Source organism: Chrysochloris asiatica, unplaced genomic scaffold (genome assembly GCF_000296735.1).
Source record: "Chrysochloris asiatica unplaced genomic scaffold, ChrAsi1.0 scaffold00034, whole genome shotgun sequence".
NCBI lineage: Eukaryota > Metazoa > Chordata > Mammalia > Afrosoricida > Chrysochloridae > Chrysochloris > Chrysochloris asiatica.
Genome location: NW_006408552.1, coordinates 11811031 through 11818874, shown reverse-complemented (window position 1 = coordinate 11818874; position 7844 = coordinate 11811031).

Sequence of the window (7844 nt, the reverse complement as noted above, 5' to 3'; positions counted from 1 at the left end):
GCTCAACAATAACAATAGTGTGCAGAAGTCCTGGTGTGACACCGTAGGATAAACACTGAACTGCTAACCACAAGATCAGCGATTCAAACTCACCAGCTGCTCCTGGAAACCCTATACAGGGTCGCTATGAGTCAGAACTGACTCAATGACACTTAACGACAATAATAACAAATAACGTGCAAGTCACAGATAAAGAAAATAGAGCAAAGAACTTTAATGAATGAAAGAATTAATTCATTCCCAGCTTGAGGCTTTATCTTTCTAACAAGACCTCTGGTTAAGTACCTACTGGGAAGGGAGAGGACAAATTCAGACACTTTCAGCTCAAAATAGTGAGGATTTTCCCACTGATGAATCTCCATATGCAGGATTGCATCATTCATTCATACTGTTTGGTAACAGGAGCAGTGGGATGAAACAAGAGAAACTCCTCAGAAATTAATAAGTAAATTGGAAAGCTCTGAAATACACATGTAGATTAAGAAAAAAGTAATGGTGGAGATTGCAATCCATGACATGAAACAAAATGTGTAGGATTTATTGAGTGGAAAACTGATTTGCTCTGCAAACCTTCACCCAATTCACAATAAAGACTTAAAAAAAAATAATAGTAGGTTTGGTGAGGCCCCCGGATGTGGGGGATAGTCGGGTGGATGGGGAAGTTAGGCTTACCGACAGATCCGCACATGTTTGGACTTACCCAGCCGCTGCTGCTCCAGCCTGTGCCGCCGCCTCCAGGGCTCCCTTGGCTGTCACCTTCCGGCTGCAAGGGGCCGAGCTGGATCCGACGCTTAATCTCGAGGGAGTGGCCTGTACAGACGGACAGAGCCTGCACCAAACAATCGCACGAGATCTGCTGAGTAAGTGGGGTGGCTGCCTCTGGGTTTTGCATGTGCCTTTCTAAAGGGGAGACACCAGCCGGGTTGGGAGAACGCCCGGGGCCCGCCCCGGACCCGCCTCTCGTGGGAGAGGTTTCCTGACCCCGCCCCTCCGTCCGCCTTCTGAAATTGACTTTGCGGGGACATAGATCGGGCTAGGTCTCCTGCTGCGTCTGCACTTTGCTAGGGAGAAACAAACAAGCTCCCCACCGCCGTCACCTCTAGAGACGAAGGCACCTGGGGAAACCGAAAGGCTTCTGCACGGTGAAAGAAAACCAACGGGGGTTTTCCTGAAATCCACATTTAGCTTTATACTCGTGCAGGAATTTAAGTGCCCATGGAACTTCAAAAACTCTTCACAGCTAAAATGTAGAAAGCTATGACTGGCCAAAAAAAAAGGTCTTTGTACCTATTTTGGGGTGTCAGCTTTATTTAGTTAGTTTTTTAGGTGTCAATTATCCAGTTACTTTTATGTAGACTTAAAAAAAAAATAAAGTAAAACAAGGGTTGATTGTCACCAAGCATTTATCTTTGGATGCAATAGCTAAGAATTGAAATCTTGTCCTAAAACAAACCCGAAACGCAGACGCTCACAGTGAAAGCTTCATTTTATAACAACAAAAAACATACATATATTTGTTATATGAATATATTGTTGTTGTTAAGTGAGGTCGAGTCGGGTCTGACTCATAGCGACCCTATACAGACTTTCCAAGTTGCGGCTGGTGAGTTTGAACTGTCAGCTTGAGGTTCAAACCGACTTGGAGGTCAAGTATATATATATATACAAATATACATTTATTTATTTATTTATTTTTCAAGTTTTGTGAATTGAGTGAAAGTTTACAGGGCAGATCATCAGGTTTACATTCAACAAATCATATACTTTGTTTCATTACAGCAATTATAATCCCCTCCATGTACCATCAGTTAACAGTATTTCTATTCATTTTAGCTCTTTTAAAAAAAAACCCACAACAACACTCAGGCATTTATAACAATTTACAACACCAAAGGGCACATTCTGCAAGCCTGCCTCTTGGCCGCCAGCTCTCAGTCCCTCTCTTTCCATGAATTAGAGTCCTCGGTGGCTCCCTCTCTCCATGTCCCCATTTCTGCCTCCATCTCTGGTGTCACTGCTTCTCAGGATAAGGTGCTGTATTCTGCTTGTGCTCTTCTTCCTTGATGGTCCTAGGGTCCTCTGTTTCTGGACTGTATGATTAACTACGCCCCCATTTTTGTTACAAAACTATCTTTACCTTTTAGTATGGATATCTTTTTTTAAGCTTTTATAATAATGGTCTTATGCAATATTTGCCCTTTTGTGACTGACTGATTTTACTTAGAGGAGCTCTGGTAGCGTAGTGGTTACGAATCGGGCTGCTAATCTCATGGACAGCAGTTCGAAACTACCAGCTGTTCCATGAGAGAAAGATGAGGCTTTCTGCTCCCGTAAAGATTAATAGCCTTGAAAACCCTGTACAGACTCGCTATGAGTCAGAACCGACTCCATGGCACATAACAACAACAATAATTTCAATCAGCATAATGCCCTCAAGGTTCATCCATGTTATGTGGTGGCTTACAGCTTCCTTGATATTCTTCTAAGTAACATAATATTCTGTTGTGTGTATGTATCACAGTTTGTTTATCCGTTCTTCCATCGACGAGCACTTAACTTAGGCTTTCTCTATCTTTTTCCTATTGTGAATAGTGCTCCTGTGAACATTGGTGCACATATATCTACTAGTGTTATGGCTCGTATTTCTTGTGGATATATACCAAGTAGAGGAATTGCTAGATCATAATGTATTTCTATTTCCAACTTTCTGAGGAAGCGCCATACTGTTTTCCAGAGTGGTTGGACCATTTTGCATTCCCACCAGCAGCTGTGTAGGAGGGCTCCAGTCTCTCCACATCCTCACCAGCATTTATTGTCCTCTGCATTTTTGATCTTCGCTGTTATTGCTGGTGTGAGATGATATCTCATTGTTGTTTTGATTTGCATCTCTCTAACTGGCGGTTCAAGCTCACCAGCTGTTCCTTGGAAACACTTATAGGGTCACTATGGGTCGGAATTGACTCGACAGCACTTTACAACAACAACAACAATGGCTAATGTTCGTGAACATTTCTTCATAGGTTTGTTGGCTGCCCAAATGTCTTCCTTGGTGAAGTGTCTATTTATGTCCTGTACCCATTTTTCAATTGGGTTATTTGCCTTTTTCTTGTAGAGGTGGTGTAGTTTCCTATAGATTTTAGAAATTAGTCCCTTGTCTGATATGTCATTGCAAAAGATTTTTCCCCATGCTGTGGGTACGTATGTTTATTGTATGCATTTATTGTTGTTATTGTTAGTAAGTGCTGTAGAGTCTGTTTCTACTCATATCCACCCTGTATAGGGTTTCCAAGGTTGTACATCTTTGTAGGAGCAGAAAGCCTCACCTTTTTCCCATGGAGCAGCTAGTGGGCTCAAACTGCCAACCTTGTGATTGGCAGTCCAGTGCTTATTATACAGAGCCACCATGCTTCAGTATATATATATATATATATACATTTCATTAATAAGATTTCAGATTTCATTAATAAGAAAATGTTTGCAGATTTGGGGCCACTCAGTTTAACTGAATGGTTCGTTCTGATGAAGTGTGGTGAGGAAGAATTTTGATGTTGTGAAATAATGAAGTAAAAGATCAAATAAGGAGTCTGAAGTAACAATCTAGCCAAGGATCTGTATATATCTTGTAGTAATTTTGAAATAAGTATAATGAAGGTTGTTTTTGTTGTTAAGTGCCGTCCAGTATGAAGATGTTAAATACCATATATTTGTGATGGTGGTGTACCCTCAAGTCAGTTTCGACTCATAGAGACTCTTTACAGGGTTTATGAGGCTGTAAATCTTTATGGGAGCAGAAAGCCTCATCTTTCTCCCATGGAGCAGCTGGTGGACTTAAACTGCTGACCTTGCTGTTAATAGCCCAACACGCCATCTGGCCTCTCCTTCCAGATATTTATAGATAAGTGTAAATGATAATTGGTAATTTGTTTCAAGGGGAAAAGGGACTTAAGTACATTAAGCTCAGAAGGCAGGAAGTGATAGAAAAGGACAAATAAAAACAGGAAACAGGTGGGAAGTGGGCAGAATGCTTACATTGTTGAATTTGGAAAACCAATTTGCAATGTAAAATTTCACCAAAATCACAATAAATGTGAATGGCTAGAAGGATTTATCTATGCCATTGTTTATATTTCACAGATGTTTAATACAGAGCTAAAACTGTATTTATACTGAGTAAGATCTCTTGCTCAGGGCCCTTGTACCCACCTCATACTAACTCCTGCGTCCAGGAGGTGGCAGTGTTGTATGTACATCGTTCAACTAGAACACTGAGGTTGTTAAGTGCCGTCAAATTGGGTTGTTGTTGTTATTAAGTGCTGTCGAGTCGGTTTTGACCCATAGGGTTTCCAAGGCTTTAACTCTCATATTTATCCTTCATTTAAATAATTTCGTAAAGTGTCCAGGAGACGCTAATGGACAAATTACAATAGACTTTCAGAATGGCAGTGCCCTCTAGTGGGAAGGAAGGAAATGAGGCAGGGAACAGATTCAGAGAGTTTTTCAAAGGTTTGGGGTGAAAGTGTTAAGAATGGAAATAGGTTTTCTGTTAAGTGCCATTGAGTTGGTTCCAAGCCATTGCGACCCTGAACAGGGTTTCCGAGGCTGTAAATCTTTACAGGAGCAAAAAGCCTTATTTCTCACCAGTGAAGCAGCTGGTAGTTTCAAACTGCTGACCTTGCAGTTTGCAGCCCGATTTGAAACCACTATGCTACCAGAGCGCCTTTCTCCAGTGACTGGTTCCTCCTAATAACATATCCAAAGCATGAGACACTGTTTTATCATCTTGACTCCTAAGGAGCATTCTGGCTGTACTTCTTCCAAGACAGATTTCTTTGTTCTTCTGGAGGTCCATGGTTCTTTCAATATTTTTCTCCAACACCACAACTCAGATGCATCAATTGTTCTATGGACATCATTATTCATTGTCCAACTTTCACATACATATGAGGTGACTGAAAAATACCATGGAATATTAAATTATTATCTCTGCCTTGTAAAGTATGTTTTACTACAAAAATAACACACTGCTAATCATAAGGTCCGTAGTTCAAATCCCCCAGCTCCTCCTTAGGAGAAAGATGACACTTGCTGCTCCCATAAAGATTAGAGCCTCGAAAAACCCTGTACAGGATCGCTATGAGTCACAACTGACTCAATGGCACATTCGTAAGGTAATATCCAAAAAACACCAGTAGATTTTTTTCAATTTGACAAATCTATAATTTATTTGGAAAGAAAAATAAACAGGCAAAAAAGTCTGAAAAATTCTAAAAAGAATGATTGATAAGGGGCACGTAGCCTTACCAAATTTTGAAACATATTTCAAACTCTACAAATCAAAGCCATACGGTATTGGTGTTTGAATTCATAGTCAGATCCATGGACTAGAATACAACCCAAAACAGATGCCAGATTCCACCTGGGATGTGACATATGATAATGGTTGCAATACAGATTAATGGTGGAAAAGAGATTTTTCTAGAAAAAAAATTAAATTGGAGTCTCACCTTGCTCCTTACGAAGATAAGTTCCAAATAAACCAAAGATTAAAACAAAAGCCAAAAATCTTAAAAATACAAAGGAACCCCCAAGTCTATGGGCCTTTGGTGTCCTTTAGCCCTGAAATTCAAATCTCTGCCAAAAGATTGACAGTTCAGTAAGGTGAATAACAACATCAGGGAGGTACAGAGTCCCTGGAACAATCAACCATGTGAGATGGCAAAGACTATTTGCTCTGAGATAAAGTTAAGGAGTCCGGAAGCGACGGTAAAGAACTACAAAGGAAAGCAGGCAACAGAGAGGAAGTGGGTAGAATACTGTTAGGCTGTTGAAGGGAAAATCAATTTGCTCTGTAAAATTTCAACTAAATTAAAAAAAAAAAATTTTTTTTAATTGAAGAAATATTTTGATACTCTGTAAATGTATTTTTAAGGAGCTCTGGTAGCGTAGTGGTTACAAATTGGGCTGCTAACCTCAAGGTTGGCTGTTCAAAACTACCAGCTGTTCCATGGGAGAAAGATGAGGTTTTCTTTTCCGGTAAAGATTTACAGCCTCAGAAACCCTGTTCAGGGTCACTATGAGTTGGAACCGACTCTACGGTACTAAACAACAACAACAACAAATGTATCTTTAACTCTTAAATCTTAAGTACATAATATTTTAAATGTTTAATAAAAAGTTTCACACATAAAAATTAAAATCGTACTAGAACAAGTAAACAGTAACACATTAAAAGGGCTAATTTCCACAAAATATAAAGAGCTTCTATAAGTCTATAATGTTGTGACAAGGTGGCCAAGTGGTTAAGGCAATGGATTGCTAATCTATTGTGCTCTGGACGTGAGAGTTCAAATCCCACCTCCATCAGTTTAGTCATTTGGAGAGCTTGTGTGGCGCTGTGGGATACAGCACTGGATTTCAAGGCAGTTTGAACTGAAAGGCAATTTAAACTCACCAGCTGCTCCTCAGAAACTCTATACAGGATCGCTATGAGTTAGAACCAACTTGATGGCACCTAACAACAAAAGGAGCTCTGGTAGCGTAGTGTTTATGAATTGGGCTACGAACCGCAAGGTCAGCAGTTCAAAACTACCAGCGGCTCCGTGGGAGAAAGATGAGGCGTTCTGCTCCCGTAAAGATTAACAGCCTCGGAAACCCTGTGCAGGGTCACTATGAGTCAAAACCGACTCCACAGCACATAACAACAATAACAACATAAATCCTTAAGAGGCCAAGTAGAAAAATTGACAGAAGACATGCACAAACAGTTAACAAGGAAAGACTGCCAACAACTCGTATACACTCAGATATATGCACAGCTTAACTCTCAACAAACAAAACACCAACATCCTATTTTCCTACCTCCCAAATTGGCAAAAATATTATGAACATAAAGGATGATGGGAGAGGAAGAGTTATATCCTTGGCACTATAAGATAAGCACTGGACCGCAAGGTCAGTTTGAACCAAAAGGTAGGCAGTTCACACTCACCAGCTGCTCCTCAGAAACCCTGTACAGGGTCACTATGAGTTGGAGCCAACTAGACAACACTTAACAATAACAACAATGCTTACCATTTTTATCATTTGCTTGTATCATCTATTACAAAATAAAAAAATATATAAATAAAGACAAGAAAAAACACCTTCAATTTCACCACCCAGAGATCAAACACCAAAGACTAAACCCATTGGCGATAAGTTGATTTCAACTCATGGAGGACTCTCCCCCATGACACACAGGAGAAATGTTCCGTGGGGCCTTTTAAAAATAACTTATGTTACTGAGAATGGACTCAGCAAAAACATATGCAGGGACTTCAAAAAGTTAGTGGAGAAATGGTATTAAAAGACAATGGGGAGAACAAACAAGATGGTGGATCTGGTGGAAGTGCAGTGAAGAGCTCCGTCAGCAACAACACAGGATACTGGACCAAGCAGGCTCAGGGGATGGTGCCAGAACTCTGAACTACATATAAAGGAATATTTAGAAGGTTGAAAGGCTTACAGCTAAGGGAATTTGTAGCAGAAGCAAGAAATCCATTGCTTTCTAATTCAAGATGCTCGGCTGCTCCCGGAGCTGCCATCTTGGGTGAGACCAAGCAGGGGAAGGATCAGTGCAGCCTGACAGTCTGCGGAGATAAAGGTGTGGGCAGTCTTTAATTTTGGTGTTTGTTCATTGGTCTCTCGCTGTCTGTGCACCTCCATTCTGGTGACTAGAAGGGGTGCCTGAGCACCCCACCCCACCCCACCCCAGGAGGGTTCTACTACGCATATGCACAGATCTCCTCGAAATTTAAAGTGACAGTTTCTACTTAAAAACCAATGGCCACAGCTAAAGAGGATAG